The 23,676-nt window shown below is 35.4% G+C and overlaps 1 protein-coding gene across 7 annotated transcripts in view; it reads left to right on the plus strand.

The window, feature by feature from the left end:
- Window positions 1-23,676, plus strand: part of SYTL5 (synaptotagmin like 5) — a 2,413,062-nt gene that overhangs the window by 1,503,974 nt on the left and 885,412 nt on the right. The window lies entirely within an intron of this gene.

The raw sequence follows: 23,676 nt of genomic DNA on the forward strand, positions 1-23,676 counted from the left end.
GGCTGAACACATAAGGTACATTTGAGCATTTTGTACTATTTAAAGTATTTCTTGTTGTTTTATACATGCCATTGATAAATATATCAAAAAGAAGTAGGCTTAAAATGGTTCCTTTATTACTCCTTCTGAGAATGGTTGACCGGAATTAGAGGTGTTTTGTCATTGTACTTTTTGAAATCTATTAGGTAGTATTGAAACTGGAAGTAAAGATGCTTTCATTGTTGCGTCCAAAAGTTAAACTATGTTGAGTTGTAAAAAGTAAATTATTTTTGGTCAGACATCCTAACATATGCTTGTAAATACATTTTTTCTAAGATCTTAGATCATGGTGATAACATAGATATTGGCTGATAGTTTTATAATACTGTTGAGTTACTCCCTTTGTGTAGGGACATAGGTTCTGTGCATTGGTCTGTTTTTGAGGATAACAATATAATAAGATATTGCTTCTACTACTGTGTGAAGATATTCTTAGGAAGATTGTCAAGTGCCAATCAGTATAAAGGACTTTAGCTATGTATGTATGTATTTTATTCCATATATAGGTTGAGCAGAATTGTCTTGGAGTAAACATTTATATTGATTAATTACTTTGATTATTGTTTCTATGAGTGAAAATTTATTTTGCATACAGAACTTCCCATGTTCAATTCTCATCTAGGATATCCCCTGTGTAGAGTCAGTATGCCTCACTGTGTTAGTGTGGGTTTTCTCTGGATGCTCCAATTTCTTCCCACATTCCAAAGACTTGCATTATGTGGATCAGAGACATTAAATTGGCTGTAGGTATGGGTGAGTGAATGAGCATATGCATGTGTGTGTGTTTGTGTGTGTGTGATATGAAAGAACAACTGTATCAAGGTTAGGCACCTGGCAGCATGAAAATTGGCTCTAGAGGATTGTCACCATTGATGTGACACCTCAAATCCCTGTGCAAAAATTAGAAAATGAAGTTGTGGATGGATAAATTGACAGATGGATGGATGGATGGATGGATGGATGGATGGATGGATTGCAGCTTGTTCCATTTGTAGAATGGTTTGAGTTTTCTGTCAATGTGTAATTCAGTTATTAATACAGTTATGGAACTATTTTAGATTTTGATGAGCTGAAATATTTTTTATTGTTCATTCTGCCATATTTTTGACTTGATTCCTTAATATGTGAGATTGTTGTATGGTTATTTGGGAGTGATCGTTTTCCATTATTACCAAGTTTTACTCACAAGACACACACACACATATATATATATATATATATATATATATATATATATATATGTTTACCATTAAATTGAAGCACGATGTATGTGCGAACAGCATATGTTCGAAAACAAATAAGGAAACACTGAAAATAGCAATGTACAAATCAGCGAACTCATAGTGTCGAACTGACCTGGATAAGATGACCATTACCGATGCGGACCAAATGTCCCTACCGCTCTGCACCCAGGAACAAGCACTACCATGGGTCCCAAGGGGGGGCACAGGTCCAGTATTTGGTGGGGTGGCATCGGATTTCGATGTTTCAACTGACAATTTTAATAACCGACGTTTCATCCCGTGACATTATTTATCGCTATATTGACCATTCGACATATTTGTGTTCTGTATTTTCATGGTAAGCTATATATATATATATATATATATATATATATATATATATATATATATATATTTATATATATATATTTTTTTTTATTATTACGTTTGGATGCTGCTTGCAAGCTCAGTTGAGCATATTTCTGCTATTTGTAAGTTTGCTTGCTAAAAATGTCTCTGTGTTCTGTTAATGAGAGGGGAGCAGTTCATTCTTATCAGGACAGGAAGAAGTGGAGACACTGAATTATATTTGTATTTTGCATTTTGGAATTAGATGATGGTCGGAATTCATTTTCTGCTGCTTGGCTATATTAGTTATTATCAGGGGTGGCCCGTGCTATTGGACTGCCGGACTGCAGCCCCCTCAAAACAAAAAGAACTAAAAATAAAAATAAAAAAAAAAGTTTTAAAATTCACGGACTTCGCGCATGCGCAGTAGTCCAGACTACTGGTCTACTGTATGCGCATGCTCAAGGCAGTCCTGATAGGGAAACGCGAGGAGACGTCTGTGCACTTTAAAGTGCACAGACACGCTGGGATAATACATCGTGGCCGGACTGCAACACCAGCAGTCGGGAATGGGAATTGCTGCAGTCTCGTCGGGAAAGGGTTTGGAACTAATCTCGCGAGTCTTTGCAGTATTGCGCGGGAAGGGGTTTGGATCTAATGTACATTGGTTATTATGGAGAATGGACAGGTAAGTGTGTTTGTTTCAATGTATGGTGCTTTTTCTTTTACTGTTTCAATGTATGGTGCTTTTTCCTTTAGTGTGTGTGTGTGTGTGTGTGTGTGTGTGTGTGTGTGTGTGTGTGTGTGTGTGTGTGTGTGTGTGTGTATAAATGCCCCAGGTGCTCATGGTGGTGTGGTAGGGAATACCTCAGGCTTGAACCCTGTACCCTGTATGCAGGTGTTAAAGACTTGAGTTCCCTACCCACCACCATTTGTAAAAAAATTGCAGATTTTTGCCTCGTATTTCATCTGATCTGTTCCTCATATCTGTGGTTTGTAAATGTTGCAATGCTTGATATTTGATGGTGAAGTAGTAGCATTGTTGCCTCACAGCTGCAGGTTCTCAGGTTTGATTCTTGGCTGGGGTTCCTTCTTTGTGGGGTCTGTTATCTTCTCCCTGTGTTTGTGTGGGTTTGCTTTTATTTGATGGTGCACTGGTAGCATTGCTGTCTCACAGCTGCAGGTTCTCAGGTTTGATTCTTGGCTGGGGTTCCTTCTTTGTGGGGTCTGTTATATTCTCCCTGTGTTTGTATGGGTTTGCTTTTATTTGATGGTGCACTGGTAGCATCTGTTGCCTCACAGCTGCAGGTTCTCAGGTTTGATTCTTGGCTGTGGTTCCTTCTTTGTGGGGTCTGTATCTTCTTCCTGTGTTTGTGTGGGTTTGTGTTTGTGTCCTCCCATGTTACAAAGACATGTCTGCATTATTTCTTCCTGGGCCTCTGCTGAAAATAGTTTTTTTGTTCCAAGTCAGACTGTCCTGATTAACAAATGTTAAATAAAATTGACAGGCATTTGAATTTCAGACTTCAGGTTTCTGAATGTTTAATTTCTTACATATTTGATGGTGCAGTGGCAGTATTGTTGCCTCAGAGTCACAGCTATAGGATTTGTGGTTTGATTCTTGGCTGGGGTGCCTTCTTTGTGGAGTCTGCATCTTATCTCTGTGTTCGTGTGGATTTGCTCTGGTGTCCTGCCATTTTACAAAGACGTGTCTACAGTATTTCTCCCTGGGCCTCTGCTGAAAATTGTTTTGTTCCATCACAAGTAAAATTGACAGGCATTTGAATTTCAGACTTCATAGTCTTCAGAAAATACATAGTAAAACAACTTTTTATTCTAGCAATAAATATATAGTAACACAACCTTTTATTATAGCAATTTTTTAAGTTTATAAGGTGACTATTTGAAATTTTTCCTTATTTTTGGGACTGTAATACCCTGTTAGTGGCTTTGTCCAGGTTTTTTGTGCTAAGGTTGACAGCTATGGCAAGAACTGAATTCACTGAATATGTTTGAGGGCTGTATTCCCTCATTACTGGGTTTGTCCAGGTGTTTTGTGCTAAGAGGTTGACAGCTATGGTGAGAACTGAATTCATTAAATGATAGCCATTTAAGTTTCAGTCTTCCTCTCGTTCACAAAACAGCTGATTTGGCGTAGTGGTATGTTGCTCTTGACTGTTTTGCACAGGGAACTTGTCTGTAAAATGTACGGTGGTAACACAGCATTTTTCTTTCACAAAGCAGGTGATTTGGCATAGTGGTATGTTGTTCTGACTCTTTTTTGCACAGGGACTTTGGCAGTAAAATGTATGTGTGGTAACACAGCATTTTATTCTAGCAGCTTTCCAAGATTATACAAGCAATGTTTAATGTGTCCCTGGTTTTTGCCCTTTTGACCCACCCCAATAAATTTGGCTTTTTCCAGACTTCTTGTGCTGCGAAGTTGAGATGCAGTTGAGTATTGAGTAGATTTTACAAGGAGCTGAGAGCTTCAGGGGAAGAGAAGTTTAGTGCTAATAGCACAACAGGCTGTGCGCTTGCTTTTGATGCAGAAGGTTGTTGCTTCTACTCCCATAAGGGGTGAATGCTGCCGTACTGAAAGTTAAGATACTAATTATGAGCCTGTTATCAGTGTGCCGTCCATTTCCTACTGCAATATTACTAGCTTATTTTTAATGTAATTTAGGCAATTTATTCCACAGGGGCATCAGACACTTTATTGTTCGATGAAACCATGAAATATAAAGGTGATTGCTAGCACCAACCTCTTCATTACAGATTTATTTAACATGGAATTATTTAGATGACTTTTTTACTACTTCAGAGATTGTGCATATTTACTGATAATGGTGGACTGTAGAATTGTGCATATTTACTGATAATAGTGGACTGTAGAAGTTTGAGTAGACTTTTATGATGGAAATGTTCTGAATTGGACAGTTTTGTTTCATTGTTTACTGGAAAAATGTTCAAAGCAATAGGAAGGTGTATCAAAGAGCACATGTGTTTCATATGCAAGGGGCCTATGATTTGAAAACAGCCCAGAATTAATTTTTATCTGCCACGAGTAAAATGTATTTTCTTTGAATGTGGATTTTAATGTTGTTTCAGGGAATGTGAGTTTCAAGGGCAGAGAAGGTTTAATGCCATGTTTGTTTAGCAGATGTCTTAGTGTTTGTGCTGTAAAATGCAAAAATAAAACTTTCAAATGAAGTTCAAATCATCATAGAAGTAAATCAGTATGCACATTAGTGTTTATGGTAAATGGAGTGAAATAGCAAAGTAATGGATCATTGGAATGGCTGCAGGGAGGCTCCATTCGACCAGGGTTTTGTGAGGGGGAAGGGCGGCAAACTTAGACAGCCTCAGCTGAACCATACCTCCCAACTGTCCAGATTTTCAAAGAATGAATAGATTTTTTGCTTCTTATTTTTGATTTGTTCCTCATAAAAATTGTGGTTTTCTGGCAAATCATTTAGGAATTAAGTCACTAAATAATGACACACCTAGTTTCAGACTTCATAACCTTCAGAAAAATCCATGCTAAAGTAAGACCTGTTCTATCAACTGTCCCAGTTTATAGAATAGCATTTTTTAGTACTGTTTATGTTTCCCCCCAATATATTTGGCCTTGTCCAGATTTATGTCCCAGTTTATACAAGAGCAATTTTTAGTACTGTTTATATGTTCCCCCAATATATCTGGCCTTGTCCAGATTTATTGCATTAACAGGTTGAGAGGTACATGCAAATAAATTGCTTTATAGAATTAGGCATAGCCAAACCTCTGAACTGTCCCCGATTTTGACTCAAAATGTTGCTCTTCCCCTAATGATCCCTCCGCAAAATAGCAATTTTGGAAGAAAACATGGAGGGTTTATAATTAAGAAATAACTGTAATAATCAGATTACTTTTATTTCAGAAATGCATGTAGATTATTTTATTTTGTCAGCTGCTCAAGTTAGCAGTACTAATATTAAAGTGTCCCTTCTTTGACAGGTTCCCAGCTGTATTGTGTTGCTATTTTGTATTTTTACATCACATTTTTTGGTCCATTTTTCATAAAATTGTATTTTTTTGGCAAATTAGTGACAAATAAAGACTAAATAATGACAGACATTTGAGTTTCAGATTTCATACCATTCAGAAAAGTCATACTAATGCAAGACCTCTATTAGCTTTCTAAGGTTATAAGAGCGATGTTTTAAAAATTGTCCTTATTTTTGGGCCTTTGTCCCATTTCTTTGTATGGCTTTGTCCAGATTTCTTGCTCTGAGGTTGAGAGGTATGACAAATGTGTCAGGGCCATCACAAGTCAGCCAGAGACATTTCAAACTGTGACATACTTGTTACACCCCACTCCCCCATGTAGTGACTCTGGATGTGTCGAAGCAAGGCAAGGAGTAGTTATGCAGTGTAAATGTGCAGAGAATCCCACCCATCCAAGGTAGATACAAGTACTAGAGTGGCTTTTCATCTGTCCTTGATTTTTACAGAATGGTCTGGTTTCTGCATATTTTTTGTACTGTTGATTTATGCTTATTACTCAAAGTGCCTTTTGCTCTGTGTTTAAGTAGCAATACTTTAATGACCATCAGGTAAGCTTGGCTGAGATTGCAAGACGCAAGTAAGCTTTAATAAGCATACTGTTAAAGAATTGCCAACATTGAAAGCCTTTCTGTTGCCATGTAGAGAATACTTAACTAGATAATGTATAAGCCTTGGGTATTGAAATGCATATGCCAGTATTTGTAATAAAGGACAGAATTACATTAAGAGTCTCATTACACTTGCAGACTTCCAGTCATCTCTGCAAGCTTTACCCGTACACCGAATGCCAATCGCGTGGTCCATAACCTGTACAGTAATCCTTTTAAGCAATGTATCTTGAGCTTATTCCTTGTTTGCTTTTCATTTTTTACTTTGATCATGTTTTCCACATGAAACAAGTAGATGTCAGGCAGCAGGTCTTTTTTGGATAAGGAACATTTTTACAAGTGGGGGCATCAGAGATTTCTACTTTCAGCATGTTACTTGTTACTTTAATAAAGCTGAATATAAATTATAATTAGAACTGCAGTGCAAGAAGTGGTTTGAATTGAGTGCTGCTTGTTTTTCTTATACTTGATTTTGACTGGCATTCCATTAATGTATTTTAAAAAAAAGTAATTTATTTTTTCATGCCTCTCAACCTTTTTTGTTTCCATCTAGATATTAAGCTGTCATGCAGCCAATGCATTGAAATATTTTTATTCTTCTACACTTCATTTCGTCTTGATTGGACTCTCATAATGACGATTTGGTACCCAGTGCAGTATATTTAGTTTTTGTGGTTTGTACTACAGGTGTGTGTGTGTGTGTGTGTGTGTGTGTGTGTGTGTGTGTGTGTGTGTGTGTGTGGTAGGGAATACCTCAGGCTTGAACCCTGTACCTTGTATGCAGGTGTTGAAGACCTGAATTCCCTACCCACCACCATTTATAAAAAAAAAATTGCAGATTTTTGCCTCATATTTGATCTGATCTGTTCCTCATAATATCTGTGGTTTGTAAATACTGCAATGCTTGATATTTGATGGTGCAGTGGTAGCATTGTTGCCTCACAGCTGCAAGTTCTCAGGTTTGATTCTTGGCTGGGGTGCCTTCTTTGTGGGGTCTATATATTCTCCCTGTGTTTGTGTGGGTTTGCTTTTGTGTCCTCCCATGTTACAAAGACATGTCTGCATTATTTCTTCCTGGGCCTCTGCTGAAATTTTTTTTTTGTTCCAAGTCAGACTGTCCTGATTAACAAATGTTAAATAAAATTGACAGGCATTTGAATTTCAGACTTCAGGTTTCTGAATGTTTAATTCCTTGCATATTTGATGGTGCAGTGGTAGTACTGTTGCCTCTCAGCTATAGGTTTTCTGGTTTGATTCTTGGCTGGCGTGCCCTCTGTGTGGAGTCTGCATCTCCTCCCTGTGTTTGTGTGGATTTGCCCCGGTGCCCTATCATTTTACAAAGACGTTTCTGCAGTATTAATCCCTGGGTCTCTGCTGAAAATTGTTTTTGTTCTGTCAGCAGTAAAATTGACAGGCATTTGAATTTCAGACTTCATGTTCTTCAGAATACATAGTAACACAACCTTTTATAGCAATTTTCTAAGTTTATAAGATGAATATTTGAAATTTGTCCCTATTTTTGGGACTGTATTCCCCCATTATTGGCTTCGTCCAGGTTTTTGTGCTAAGGTTGACAGCTATGGCAAGAACTGAATTCACTGAATATGTTTGAGGGCTGTATTCCCTCATTACTGGGTTTGTCCAGGTGTTTTGTACTAAGAGGTTGACAGCTATGGTGAGAAATGAATTCACTAAATGATAGCCATTTAAGTTTCAGTCTTCCTCTCTTTTACAAAGCGGCTGATGTGGCGTAGTGGTATGTTACTCTGACTGTTTTGCTCAGGGACCTTGGCAGTAAAATGTATGGTGGTAACACAGCATTTTATGCTAGCAACTTTCCAAGATTATACAAGCAATGTTTAATGTGTCCCTGGTTTTTGGGCTTTTGACCCCCTCCCCCCAATACATTTTGGCTTTTTCCAGTTTTCTTGTGCTGCAAAGTTGAGATGCAGTTGAGTATTGAGTAGATTTTACAAGGAGCTGAGAGCTGCATGGGAACAGAAGTTTAGTGTTTGCCTTGTTAATAGCACAACAGGTTGTGTACTTGCTTTTGATGCAGAAGGCTGTGGGTTCTACTCTCACAAGGGGTGGATGCTGCCGTACTGAGAATGTTCTCCTTGGTGAAGATACTAACTATGAGTCTGTTTATCAGTTTGCTATCCATTTCCTCTTGCAATATTATTACTAGCTTATCATTTTTTAATGTAATATAGGCAATTTATTCCTGAGGGGCAACAGACACTTTATTTTTCGATGAAACCATGAAATATAAAGGTGATTGCTAGCAGCAACCTCTTCACTAGTTACAGATTTCTTTAATGTGGAATTACTTAGATGACTTTTACTTCAGAGATTGTGCATATTTACTGATAATGGACTGTAGAACTGTGCATATTTACTAATAAAGGTGGACAGTATAATTGTGCATATTTACTGATAATGGTGGACTGTAGAATTGTGCATATTTACTAATAATGGTGGACTGTAGAAGTCTGAGTAGACTTTTTTATGATAAATGTTCTGAACTGGGCAGTTTTGCCATTATGGGTGCATGCGTTTTGTTTCATTGCTTACTGTAAAAATGTTCAAAACAAACTTAAAACACCCTCTAACAACTGTACTGTATTGTACAAGGAATAGAATTTAGTACAATGAGGAAGGTGCATCAAAGAGCACATGTATGTTTCATATGCAAGGGGCCTATGATTTGAAAACAGCCCAAAAATAATCTTTATCTGCCACTGGCAAAATGTATTTTCTTTGAATGTGGGTTTCAATGCTGTTTCAATGAATGTGAGTTTCAAGGGCAGAGAAGTTTTAATGCGAAGTTTTCATTGTGAGACTGCATTGCTTTGTTTAGCAGATGACTTAGTGTTTGTGCTGCAAAATACAACTTTCAAATGAAGTCCAACTCATCATAGAAGTAAAGCAGTATGTACATTAGTGTTTATGGTAAATGGAGTGAAATAGCCATGTAATGGTTCATTGGAATGGCTGCAGAGGCTCCATTCAACCATGATTTTGTCAGGGGGGAAGGGCAGCAAACTCAGACAGGCCCAGCTGAACTATACCTCCCAACTGTCCAGATTTTCAAAGAATGAATAGATTTTTGCTTCTTATTTTTGGTTTGTTTTTCATCTAGTTTTCTGGCAAATCATTTAAGAATTAAGTCACTAAATAATGATATACTGAGTTTCAGACTTCATAACCTTCAGAAAAATGCATGTTAAAGTAAGAACTGTTCTATCAACTGTTTCAATGTATACAAGAGCAATTTTTAGTACTGTTTATATGTGCCCCCAATATATTTGGCCTTGTTCAGATTTACTGCATTAACAGGTTGAGAGGTACATGCAAATAAATTGCTTTATAGAATTAGGCATAGCCAACCTCTCAACTGTCCCCGATTTTGGCTCAAAATGTTGCTCTTCCTCCTAATAATCCCTCCGCAAAATAGCAATTTTGGAAGAAAACATGGAGGGTTTACAATTAAGAAATAACTGTAATAATCAAAGTTATAGATTACTTGAAATGCATGTAGATTCTTTTATTTTGTCAGCTGCTCAAGGTATCAGTACTAATATTAAAGTGTACCGTCTTTGATAGGTTCCCAGCTGTATTGTGTGGCTATTTTATATTTTTGCATCACATTTTTGGTCCATTTTTCATAAAATTGTGTTTTTGGCAAATTAGAGACAAATCACTAAAGACTGAAGTTAGAAAATGACAGACATTTGAGTTTCAGATTTTATACCCTTCAGAAAATTCATACTAATGCAAGACCTATTCTATTATCTTTCTAAGTTTATTAGAGCAATATTTAAAAATTGTCCTTATTTTTGGGCCTTTGTCCCACTTCTGTGTATGACTTTGTCCAGATTTCTTGCTCTTGAGGTTGAGAGGCATGACAAATGTGTCAGGGCCATCACAGTTAGCCAGAGACATTTCAAATTGCGACATACTTGTTGCACCCCACTCCCCCATGTAGTGACTCTGGATGTGTCCAAGCAAGGCAAGGAGTAGTTATGCAGTGTGTCCCCCCCATCCAATGTAGACACAAGTACTACAGTGGCTTTTCATCTGTCCTTGATTTTGCAGAATGGTCTGGTTTCTGTCATATTTTTTTACTGTTGATTTATGCTTATTACTCAGATTTATGCTTATTACTCAAAGTGCCTGTTGCTCTGTGTTTAAGTAGCAATGCTTTAATGACCATAAGGTAAGCTTGCCTAAGATCGTAAGATGCAAGTAAGCTTTAATAAGCATACTGTTAAGGAATTGCCAACATTGAAAGCCTTTCTGTTGTTGCCATGCAGAGAATACTTGACTAGATAATGTAAAAGCTTTGGGTATTAAAGGACAGGATTCCATTATTTTAAAAAGCTCATTACACTTGTTGGAGACTTCCAGTCATCTCTACAGACTTTACCCGTAAACTAAACATAATGCCAATCATGTGTGGTCCATAACCTGTACAGTAATCCTTTAAGCAATGTATCTTGAGCTTGTTTCTTGTTTGCTTTTCATTTTTTACTTTGATCATGTTTTCCCCATGAAACAAGTTGTCAGGCAGCAGGTCTTTTTTGGATAAGAAACATTTTTACAAGTGGGGGCATCACTGAGATTTCGACTTTCAGCATGTTACTTGGTACTTTAATAAAGCTGAATATAAATTATAATTAGAACTGCAGTGCAAGGAGAAGTGGTTTGAGTTGAGTGCTTCTGGTTTTTCTTATACTTGATTTTGACTGGCATTCCAGTAATGTATTTAAAAAGTAATTTATTTTTTCATGCCTCACAACCTTTTGTTTCCATCTAGATATTAAGTAAGCTGTCATGCAGCCAATGCATTGAAATATTTTTATTCTTCTACACTTATTTTTGTCTTGATTGGACTTTCATAATGATGGTTTGCCACCCAGGGCAGCGTATAAAATTAAAGTTAGTTTTTGTGGTTTTGAGCATAGCTCCTCCCCTTTCTAGCTGGCCACACCCCTCCCCCTTGATCCCACCCATTCAGCTGTCTCCTGCAGCCCCCCTGTGATTTGAAGTCACCAGCCACCACTGGTTATTATCTTGTATTGTTTGCTATGTTTCATAGTATACAATAAGGTAACATTATTATTTTACCTACAGTCTAAATTATTTTACTAAGTAAAAATTTATACACACACAGACACACACACACCCATATATATATATATATATATATATATATATATATATATATATATATATATATATATATATGGGTCCCCTTCAGATTGTCAAACCTTTAAAAGCTTGGCTTTCATATGGCCGAGACCATATGATCGAGCTTTTAGAAGCTCGAACAGTCTGAATGGAGCTCTCCATACAGTGCAGAATGGGAAGATTGCTCATTTCCGCAATGTAACGCAATCTTGGAGTTGGTATATTTAAGTAGTGGGGGTGTGGGGCATGCAGGGGGGGCTTGCCCCCCTGCTAAACACCTTTAGTTTTTTTTTTTTTTTTTTTGTATTTTTTTTTTTTACATGATCGATGCTTTAAATGTTTGATCATATGGTCTCGGCCATATGAAAGTCTATCATTTGAGATTTCGTTCATGTAAGGTATACCCATATATATATATATATATATATATATATATATATATATATATATATATATATATATATAATTAGTACATATTTATGGACATTTACTTAGTTATATTAGTTGACTGATTAATTTTTTTTTTTTTTATTGTAAAGTGTTTAGATTATAAGCACTATAAAAAAAGTAAGCTTAAACTTGAACCTAAAGAGGGGAAATAAGAATTTATGGTTTGCATGAAAAAAATAGCAGAAGAAGGGAATATGATTGCCCTTTGAATATCCAGCTTTCCAACATAAATAAACAAGTAAACTCACCTGATGGTTTACACAATGAAACTGAAAGAGCACATAGATCCTTAACAAAACATTCTTCTTCTGAAAATGTTCCTACAAGAGTCATCGTTGTGAAATGTATATATCACCTTGACAACTAGTGTACTAAGAAAACCTCAGGCAGGTTCACCAGTTAAACAAAGGAAACATAATAATATTTGACAATAATTAGTCTTCAAAAATGATAGAAAATAGGAAGGCATGTATACCCTTCTTAAAAGAGATAAAAAAAGCAAGGTTTTAAAACACACATTTTATTTCTTGCTAGAATCATAATCTTTTTAGAAGGAAAGAACATTTCAACTCTTTGAGGAAAAAAATGTTTTCTTTGTGAAATTCAAAGTCATTGTTAATGGAAGCAAAGAAATGTAAAGGAAATCAGTGTCACTGAAGAGACAAGTTGAAAGAAATGGTTGGAAATATGTGATCGCTTCAATGAAGACAAAAGTTAAATGAACAAGTATGCATTTCTTTTCAGGCTTATTTTCTTAAAAATGTTTGCAATGTTGTTTGCTTCTTATGTAGTCACAGATATATAGGTCTCTTACAAATTGTAGTCATGAAAGATTATACATATAGAAAAAAATGTTGTCAGGCTTGAAATGAATTTTTGTTTCCTTGACAGAGCTGCATAACTTTGAATTGAATCATCTTGGAAGTAGAATCTTCATAATGTTTTAAAACATTCTACACTTCACTTTATCAACAACAAAATATGTTATATTAATTTTAATGTAAGAATTAATAATCTATTAATCATTCTCTTGTGTACTTTATTTACATTAGTTATAAAAATTACTTGAGAGCATTACTTCTTTAGTTTTAGTTGTTCCAAAATAACTGGTTCTAGTTTCAGTCAAGACTTTTGATTACTTTAAAATGTGGTATTTTTCAAGTTTTAACACCCTCAGCAATATAATTGCAAATATATTAATGTCTAGGTAAGTCCTAGAAATCATGTACTTTAATGTAAAAATCTTCGACAGAGGCTTCCTGCCTTTAAATAAGCTAGCTCACAAACACTCAGTGTGTGTCTGATATAATATGAGTAACAAGGCATAATGAGCTATATACTTGGTGAAATAACTTATTGTGTGCTCTGTCATGGAAGCAATGAAGCTTTTAGCAGAACGCGACATGAATTTGTAGCACAGTAAAGAAGGCTATGTATTACTAAGAAACAAGCAGCACATAAAAATGTAATGTGTAAAAGAGCAAGAGTAAGTTATTTTTATTTGATCCATTTTTATTACCCGAAGGCTGTGCATATTAGCCAGATTCACTTAATGCCAATTTTTTATGAACTTTTGAGTATGGGTTAGCAGCAGTCTACATATGCAAATCACTGTAGATGGAAATGGTGATATAAGTCAATAAAGTGAGATGCTGGGCTAAGTTTCAAAAATAAAAACTTAATTCAAATGTAGAATTTTGATATGGATAACATGCCTCTCTGACTATTAAAACAGATGTTTTAGCAGTGACTTTGTGTAGGAGTTTTGACAATGTTAGAAAATAAGTAGATATATCTTTACATATATATGATTCTTTGGTCAGGTCAGCTTTTGAATTACAAGTTTTGAAATTATGGGAGATTAGTGGCTGCCATTAAATGTCTACCCTATAACTGGTAGATATTAGTAAATTAAAACAAAGATTTAAAAATATGCTGTAATGCAAATTGGTGACAGCACAGCATCTGTGTATTATTACTTAAGTATAAATCAGTTTTATGGGATGTAACATGACTCCTTTGATGATGTATCTCAAAATATAACAACATTATTGTTCTCATAAATAAGAACTACTTTAAGAGAATAGGTTGCTATTATGATATTGCTAAAGGATGTACTACTCTTATTCCTTTCCTAATAATATAATTTGTATCAAATTATTACACTTTTCCAGGAAGATGTAATATGCTCACTTTTTAGTGGACATAAATCTTCACAATATTTGCTTTATTAGTATTGCTATTACTATTCTTTTTGTATTCTTATTATTGTTGAACATGTAGAACAGCAGCTTACACATCATGAGCCAAAAAATAAAATAAAAGTATTTAGCCTTATAAATAAATAATTAAGTAAAGTTTTATGCTGGACTAAAATAAATTTAAGAATTTAACTTTTAAAAGTGGCATTAAAAATGCTATAATATAAATAATTACACATTATGTGGAATAGATGGCAAGTAGTCAAAGACAGAGGGGCCATTTTCAATTAACATCTTTAGGCTAATAAATCCAGATTTATATGCAATTTAGTCTTTTTTATTTAGTAATTATTTTAATCAGACTGAAAGTATGGCATTAAAAACGCCAGACACAGCAAAGTTTACCATTTGAAATGTATTAGCCCGATTAGCTAAACTAATCAAGACTAGAAAATTAGTTATCCATTGGGGAGAGTAAATTTATTAGATATGGACAAGTTTTCTTATGACTGGTTTGACATTCATTTGACAGAAAATGTACCTGCTGATTAAGTTGCATAACTTTAGTTTTTCAGAAGAATTAAAGAGAATATCTAACTTATATGCAAGTTTGAAGTTTAAAGTATTTATAAAACTTTGTCCAGATAAAAAATAATAAAAAAAAATAAAAAAGTTAGAACAACATTGTTATTTATTAAGAAAAAAAGAACATTAATACTTTGATGTACATCTCTAATCATTTAATGACTTCAACAGTGCTGTAAAAAAGGGAACAAAATGGAAAAATATAAATCATGAAACACGTAATTCAGGAAAAGCTGCATGATCTAACTAATGATGTTATATTGGCGTACTACACAAAACGTATTCATTTCTCGCAATAGTACCACAAAACTATAACAGAAGCTCTTCTTTAAACTCCTGACCAGCCCTGTCACCAACTGCAACTCGGTGATTGAGTTTATGTTAAAACTTTCCAAAGAAAGAACTGTTTGAGTTAAAAAAAGACTTGTGTGAAAGCTCCAGATGAATCATTATTGTCAGTGAAGGAAGCTCGAAGTGCGAAGGACAAATCATCTGCCCCTGTGAAGGATTAAAAGAAAAAAACAACTCAGACGGCAGTCCATGATGAATCCAGGGACAGCAGGCACTTTTCCTTTGTTTTTGTTGCTGTTTCCTGGTATAAACTGGACAAGAGAAAATAGATTCCTGTTGTAGTTTTGACAGTATCCTCTGAATTAAATGCAACAGACTGTTGGGTATGTTTGCATATATGTCATCATTCTATGGCAGGGATTCCCATGATTCCAATCCCTGCATCATAGGTGACATTTAAAAATTATCTTAGTGACACTAATTTAACTTGGCGTAATGTGACTGACCTTTCAAAGGTGTGTCCCATCAGCCTGTAACCACAAATCGTGGAACACATGCTGTGCCAGAAATGGAACCAGCAAATGCAATGACACTAGACATGAAAGTGTGTTGAACTCTTTACACTTAAACAGCTATGACTGGGGGCATGGCATGGGCATGATAGAGAATCATTCTTACATTTGTGGTGATTGTGCCTACCTCTGGTTACCTACAAACTGGTGTGGATCTTGTTTTGTGAGCTATATTACTCTTGTTTTTCAACATTTTGTGAAACCTCCAGCAGGCAGACTGAGAAATAAATGGGCAATTTCTGGGCAGAGCAAGTATTTTCAGTCTTTTTCCCTGAGTATGGAGTGCAAAGGACAATTCTTGAAATCACCATGCTTGCTCAAATTCTTGAAGAAGTAGCAAATCATACTTCACATCACATCTGCATGGCAAATTGAGAAATTACTGAAATTTGAACTGTGGTATTACAAAATTATCTGGCACATGACGTAATGCTAGCTGCCGGGGGGGGGGCATGTGCCCTCATAGGGAATTGTTGTTGTTCTTATATTAGTGTATTAGTGACTATCATGATGAAAAAGAAAAGTTGGCCAATTTCATGGAACAGAGGGCCAAGGACCTGGACAGCACATTTAAGCAGTGGACACTTTCTGGATGGTCGGGCAGTGCACTTGCTAACTTCTGAACTAGTATATTACAAGGTAACATTACAATAATTGGTATTATTCTTTTAGTTGTTTTAATATTTTCTGTTCTAAAGGCTGTAATTACAAAATGCTTAACCTCACCTGCACGTGAAATGCCACTTATAGAGGTATCTGATAATGGGGTCTATTTTACGACACAGAAACAGCTAAACATCGAATGCCATTTTATTGGCACATAATTAGCAAACTACAAATTACGCGAATGGCCAGATCACTGATTTTTTTCCTAGGGAAAAAAATTGGTAGGTCAACCAGGCACAACACACCAGTTCAAACATTACAAAGTGGGGGCTTCACCCCCCCATGAGGGGGCTGTGCCCCCCCAGCCCTAACTAAATATACCAACTCCGAGATCGCACTGCAGTGGGGAAAAGGTGAAATCCACGGTGACAGCCAAGCGACTTTTTTCCCTAGGAAAAAATTCAGTGATCTGGCTGTTCGCGTAACTTGTAGATTGTTAAATATGTGTCAATGAAATGGCGTTCGGTGTTCAGCCATTTCGCTATCATAATATAGACCCTGATAATGAACTTAAGGTAAATGAAAATTCAGTCACTCTAGATTATGAATACCATGATGCTGAAGCATATTTTTATCAAGTTAAGAAAAATTAACATATAGTTGTGTGTGTTGTACGACACTGGTAGTGTCAGATGAGGGAGGTCTGTTACAGAAAAATGTGTTGCCTCATAATTATGCTTCACAAAATGCACATTAACTTACAGTTTCTTCACAAATTAGTCAAATAAAATGTTTATGTTTGTGTTAAAAACTTAATGTAATATAGATGCATGATTATGGAAAACAGACTTTCACATAAGCTGTAGCTTTATATTCCAGGTGCCTTACAACTGCATTCTCTTTATTAGCAAATTATATTGTACTAACAGATAACTGAAGGCAAAGTAAGTGCTGAATGAGTTAAGGGATTTTACTATGTTTAAAAGAGTCTGGTTACAGAATGTTAATGGAGGAAAGAAAGAAAAGCAATGCGTCAGGAATCTTTTGTAATCGCTGGCCTTCTCAGGCTGGAATGAATCGTTGCAAGAATGTCTGTAAGATACTACGTACTGGTACTAAATGTTGCAAGGTCAAAGGATAAGATTCTTAGACTCGATGGTCTATGTTTTAAAAAGGCATATTGTCAAGTGTTCACATGAAGCTCTAAGCGAGAATCACGAGGGCATAAAATAATTCAAAATACATTGATTTGTTCTGCATGCTTGAAATTGATAAGAAAAAGTACAAAATAATACAATTTTCTTTGTTCTGGGAAACTGATCTGAAAAGTTTGAGTAGGCAGTCTCCTGGCACTGTTTGTGGAATAAACCAGTACTTTGCAAATCCTGAAGTGTTATTCTTGACTCAAGACTAAAAAGATAAAACGCTGTTATTTATTTGTGCACTTTAACAGTACAGTAAACTCTCAGTTAACTGGCACCCATGGGGTTTGGCAGATGCCGGATAACTGTAGTTTCTGGTTGCTTGAGAGTTACTATTAAAAATAGGCCTCACTAAGACTGTACCCTATACTGTTTGTTTGGTTTGACTTGTTCTCAAGTTGGGGAGAGACTGAATTTATTCCTATCTTTCTTTTTAAAACTCTAAAACTCTAAAAACATAAGGTATTTTTCTGCGGGGGGGGGGGGGGGACAGAAAGTGCAACACATGAAAATTGTACTGTATTTCTTTGAATTGTTTTTTTTTTTTTTGCCTGTTGCTTGAGAGTGCTGGTTGCTTGAGTTCTGGTTAACTGAGAGTTTACTGTATTGACATTAATGAGGTAGGATGTCACAAGAGCAAGAACAGAAAATAGAGGAAGAGGAAGGGTATAAGCAAAACTAATCAAGAAACATTTTAAGCAGAAAAAGTTCTGAAAGTGGAGAGGTTGAGATAACAGTAGATAGGTAAGATAAGGAGGTAGGTAGGAAGGGGGTATTAGTCATAGACAGTTAAGGATATATGAGTTAGATGGTAAAGCATTGCGGGGATGAAACAGAAGGAGACTGGGATAAGAAAGATGAAAGATTCAGGGTGACTGACAGAGAGATTTTCAATGGAAAAGAAACAGGTGGGTTTAGTCAGGATGGGAGCATGAGCATAGCCATGAGGAACTTGGGTATTGTTTTAGGTTGTGTTTTAAACATGTGGAGGTTGTGTTTTAAACATGTGGTAATGTTGTTTTGTTTTAGGGTGGGTAGAGTAGAGTTCCATTGCTTAGCAACATAGGTTGAGTAAAGTGAGTCACCTGTACCATTATGAGAATTGGTCCTGGTGAGGAGAATTTTGCTCTATCAGCAAAGATTCCTAAGAGGGAAGTAGTGTATGAGGATGTTTTGTAGTGATAGCGGCTGTTTGAGTTTGTGTATAATTTTGTTAGCCATCCGACCGTACCTCTTATTAAAGGTCTGCCCAAAATATATGTGTCTTTGACAGCACCCCCGATGAGACCTATAGTTGCCAGTGAAGGGTGGGCAACTAAGCCCCTATCCATATATGTAGAAGGTAAATAAAAACATGTCATTCCAGGTATTTCTGCCATTTTGAGGGATACCTCTCAATTTTTGAGTGACCTAAATGAATATATTAGTATTAGTAACATGACAACTTGTTTAATGGTAACCCTGGATGTCAAGAAGTTATTTGCCTCCATACCCAATGGTTATGGCATTGAGGCCATAAGGGCAACTTTGACTAACAAAAGGGTTTTTGATAATGATACTGTTAATATGATTTGTATGTTCCTTGACTTGATTTTGTGTAACAATGTCTTCATGTTTGAGAACCAGTTATATTTCCAAAAATGGGGTGTAGCTATGGGCACCCCATGTCCAAATTCTTATACAAATCTAGTGATGTATTTTTGGGAAAGTTTACATCTTTATAATCATATACTTAGCAAAAACATCAAGCTATACAGACGTTTTGTAGATGATGTCTTTATTTTATGAGCAGGAGAAGAAGAGTCCTTATCTGAAATTGTTATCTACTTAGAATCCACCACAGAATTTTTTAGATTCACTGTTTCATGTTCATATTCCAGTATTGACTTTTTGGACATCTCTCTTAAAAGAGATGTAGATGGCAGTATTTTTACAACTTTATTTCATAAATCATGCTGGCAAAACGGTTTATTATCTAATAATAGCTTGCACCCCAGGCATATTTTCCTAATATTGTAAAAAGCCAATATTTGAGAGTTACTAAGATATGCAGCAAGGAAGAGGAGTTACTTAAGGAAGTTAATTTGCTGGGGAAATTATTTGAGGACAGGGGTATAATAAACAAATGGTGGAAACTCTGTGTGAAAAGGTAGCTAATAATAGATATGATATTCCTCCCAATACTACAGAGGTGGTGATGCCTAAAGATACCAGTAGTAATAACAGTAAAAAGAACAGAATGAATAAAGTCCCCTTTGTTACTAAATATACCAACAGTAATAGTTTGGTAAGAGATATTATTAAGAACCATTGGGGCTAGTTAACTATGGACAGATCTATAGCTAAGGTAGTGGTTGATGTATCAAGTTTTACATACAGAAGCAGTCGTAATTTGACACAACTACTATGTAATGATAAACAGAAGAACTTAATAGAGGGGAGAAGGGTAGTCACATATCCTTGCAGGAATTGCAAGATTTGTAATGTTATAGCCAAGAAACAAGAGTTTGCTCACCCTACCATACCCTTTGAATTCAAACCTAGGTTCTATGCAGATTGCAACACCACTACTTTATTATACATAGCTACATGTAATGTCTGCATTTGTTTTTACATAGGCAAGACCATACAGCAACTGAAGGATAGGGTCAGGAAATATTTACATGCAATTAAAATAGGAACACAAAGAATGCCCTTGCAAAACATATTTTGGAGTTATCAAGACATAGTTTTAGGGTTCTGCAACAAATTTATAAGAATGTGAGAGGAGGGAACAACAGTAATTAAAAAAAAAAAAGAGTTAAGGTGTATTTTGAGACTCCAGGCACATAGATATCCTGGGATTAACAACAGTGTTTGTATAAAGCCCGTTTTAAATGGGCGGAGACTTAAGAGTATAAAGTCTCTTAATTAATTAATTGGTTTGTTTAATGATTTGTGATATTTGTACTGCTAGGCTGCTTTGTAATATAAAACACACTATTTACTATCTAGTTACTAGTTACTATCACTTTGGTTTCTTTTTGCTTTGTAATATACATTGATGTGTGTTTTCAACAGTTCTATAGGATCTGAAGAAACGTAGTAATACCCGAAAACGCTTGTCCTTTGTTTTATACATTTTATTAAAGTGGAGTCCTCTGCTGTGGTTGTCCTGCTGGCTTTTTCTTTCATTATTTTTTTCATGGTAATTAGGTAGTTTGCGTCAGTGTAGGTGCTTCAGTATTAGGCAGTGGTGTGAAAGTTTTGGTAAGTTTAATGCAGGCTTAGCTATTTTATTGTAGCATATCTCTAGTTTACTTTTTAAGGTGGAGTGAATGTTATTCAGGATGGGTGCTGCATACAAAAGTAAAGGGAAAAGATAAAATGTTGCTAAAGAATTCATAGAATAGTCAGTGAGAAAGGGTTTGTTTCTGTTGAGAAAGTCTGACAAGTATATTTTATCGCTTGAGTGATTTGTTGATCATACTTTATGTTAGTATCAACTAAGACAGCAAGAAGTGTTGTGTTGGAAACTGTTTCAGTTGAGGTATTATTTATTGATGTGATTTTGAAGGATTCCTTCTGTGCTGACAGAGATGTGGGTAAAAACAGCATTATTATTTTTTGGTTAGCAGTTGAAAGTAGTTGGTAGTCATCTAGCCAGGCCTCAACTGAGAAAACTGAGTCCTGGGTCATCTTGTGGAGTAGCAGTAGACTTGGTGAGAGCATATGAATGTGATATCATCTGTGTATTGCACTTTGGAAGATTCTTTGGTAGCTATGTGAAGATTAGTAGTGAATATGTTGAATAGTAAATAGCCTAGACTAGACCCTTGAGGTATGCCAACAGAGACAGATAGAAACAGGAAGAGATCTTGTTTCCATTTTACAGCTTGGAGTCTGTTGGTGAAATAGCTGTGGAACCAGCTAAGGGATGAATGGTAGAGTCCTAAGGAGAATAGTTCATGGAGTAGGCATTGGTATGAAACTGTGTCAAATTCCTCTGACATTGTGTAAGAACAGGGAGGATACAAGGCTCCCAGTGTTTCTATAACAGTTTATGATTTTTGGTAAAATTGAACAGAGCAGTAGTGATGCTGTGGTGAGATTAGAAACTATACTGATTGTTGTAGAGAAGATTGTTATTGTGAAGATGGGAAAGGAGTTAGGAATTAATGCATTTTTTAATATTTTGTAGCAAGGAAGTAGAATGGCTAAAATTTGGTAACTTCAGAGGTTGATGGTTGTTCACCCTATATGCAGAGATATGATGTGGGATTTTTTTCCAGACAACAGGGACATAGCTTTCTGTAATTGATTGGCTTATGAGTATAGATACAGGTATGCTACAGCATCTACAGCAACTTGAAGATAATCTGGTGGCAGGTAGTCAGCAGCTGACATGGATTTCTCTTTGTTTTAGGAGGGGTTTTTGATAGAAGAGGTTAATAGTGGTTGAGGGGAGAAAGGATTTTGGGGATGATTAGTGCTTTTTGGATAGTGAGTCTGGTGGGTGGATGTCTTATTGTTAAATAGGAAAAGAACAGAGAATGTGTATTAAATAGGGAAAGAACAGAGAATGTGCATTGAATAGGGTAACAATAGAGACTGTGTTGTTGGTGGTAGTTGTGAAGGAGTCATAGTTTGGCTTGAGTGTAATAGTGTTTTGACTGCATTCCAGAAATTTTAGGGTTCTGTTGGTGGTTGTCTTAGAGCATGGAAAAGTATTCAGGGTTGTATGATTTTTTTTAGAATGGTTACTATTTATATTGTAGTTTTACGAGGAAAAAAATAATTTGATTTTTGAAATTATCTGGTTCAACTACTTCTTTACTGTATTTGGAAGACATTTTGTTGGAAATTATGCACAAATTGTTTTATACTCCATAAAAGATAAAAAAGCAAAATGCCTAATATTCAGAATTATAAAATTTGGAGGTGTGATAGAGTGGTAAAAAAAAGATTGGGAACATATCCTTTATACTACCAAGGGTCTATAGAAAATTTGATTAAAAATTGAAAATTTCATGAAAGCATTACAGTCTGCTAAGTGTCATTGAAACAAATCATAAATATTTAATGCACTAGTTCCAAAATGTATTCAGAATCACCTACTAGCATTGTTATGAAGCGTATTATCAACAGCCAGGAAAATAATTACAAGAAATTAGAAATGTTGTAGAGCTCCATCTTTTTCACAAAATTATCACTTTAGCCATTGCGACATGCAAGAAGGAAAAAATGTGATAAATATGAATTCTAATTCTAAACCACTGGTTTATAAATTTTGGACAAAGTTAATGCTCTTGCTAGATAAACATAACAAAGATTCTTAAGTAGATTTGATTTTCCCTTGTATCTTGACTTTAATACGTGCAGATTACAAGTTATATTAAGGGTAAATGGGAAACATGTTGAGTTACAATTTGTAAATTATAATTATTTGGGTTTGTTGTAATTGTGTTGTGAAAAATTTAATAAAATTAATTTAGAAAAAATATTACAGAGTTTTTTTTTGGATTCTTTGCAAAATTGCTTACATACAAAGTAAATGTACAAGAGTCTTCTGTATTATAAACTGTATCCCTTCATCAATCCTTAATCCCCTTTTCCCATTCTCATACATGGAGTTGGGGTGTCACTTCTACAGTGACAATCATCTAGAGCCAAGGTTGTCTGTTTTATATTGTAAATTGTCATTATTTGGATTTGTTGTAATTGTGTTAGGTAAAATTTAATAAAATTCAATTACAAACCCTATTACAAAGTTGTTTTATTTATTTTTTTTGTATTACACGCAGAATTGCTTTAATGCAAAGTAAATGTACAATAATCCAATATATTATAACGTGCATATCTGTTTTATACTGCCATAGTGCTGGCACTCTAATCACATGGCAGATAGGCCTCTCAACTCAGACTGTGTGCTTTTACTTAAGTTTTAAACTAATAGAAACAGATCTGTGGAAAACATATTAAATCTGCTAAGTACAACTGCGGTTAGTACTGCATGAGGTCTTAAGTCACACACAGAAGCACTGAAGAATTGTGTTGATTCTTTTTTTGTTGTAAGAAATATATCAACAGGGGAGCATAATGAATGTTGAGTTACTTCACATTTACAGGTATTATACACTGATTGGATTATGCTGTATGTATTAACCATTGCCACAAAGAATACACTACATAAGCAGATAAACCTAGAAACCACTTTTGTTCATCCCGTCATGAATATGTTTTATGGGAATTATATTAGCTTTGTGTAAATTCTTTCAAAAAAGTATAGCAGGCAGTGGGATTTGGTCTTTCTGTATATATTGTTTTAT

This window comes from Protopterus annectens, chromosome 5.part0 (assembly GCF_019279795.1).
Source record: "Protopterus annectens isolate FY-2018-M chromosome 5.part0, PAN1.0, whole genome shotgun sequence".
In the NCBI taxonomy this organism is placed as follows: domain Eukaryota; kingdom Metazoa; phylum Chordata; order Ceratodontiformes; family Protopteridae; genus Protopterus; species Protopterus annectens.